At 46.7% G+C, this 347-nt stretch overlaps 1 long non-coding RNA gene across 1 annotated transcript; it reads right to left on the bottom strand.

Moving 5' to 3' along the window:
• Positions 1-10: 10 nt before the first annotated feature.
• On the bottom strand, positions 11-347 carry LOC113473745. Its single transcript, XR_003395637.1, has 2 exons — positions 254-347; positions 11-75 (listed from the first exon to the last, which is right to left on the bottom strand). It is a non-coding gene; the product is annotated as an uncharacterized LOC113473745 (long non-coding RNA).

Genomic DNA, 347 nt, shown 5'->3' with positions numbered 1-347 from the left:
AACTGCTTGTGGTTCCATTGGATCCGCCAGGGTTGGCTAGTGAGGAGGCTCCACTCAGCATCATCGCTCGGACACCTGAAGAAAAAAAAGAAAAAAAAACATTAGTATCTCTACTAAACTTTGAATCCCAGCCGAGGTATGGAATTTTATCCTCAATATAATTTGACCGCAATAATAGTAGTAGCCTACTGCTGGAGTAAAGGGACTTTTCAGTCCTACGCGCACTATTATTATTATTGAATCAGTCCTTTACCTCTCCAGTCTCGTAGTATATGATCGAGCGCGCGACGCGCAAAGCGCGGCGGCTCCAAGTCATGCTCGGGCATGTCCAACTCCAACTCCGCGCT

This window comes from Diaphorina citri, unplaced genomic scaffold (assembly GCF_000475195.1).
Source record: "Diaphorina citri unplaced genomic scaffold, Diaci psyllid genome assembly version 1.1 scaffold83466, whole genome shotgun sequence".
Taxonomy (NCBI): Eukaryota; Metazoa; Arthropoda; class Insecta; order Hemiptera; family Psyllidae; genus Diaphorina; species Diaphorina citri.
Note: the sequence above shows the minus strand (reverse complement) of the source record. Positions and strands in the feature narration are given on the sequence as shown.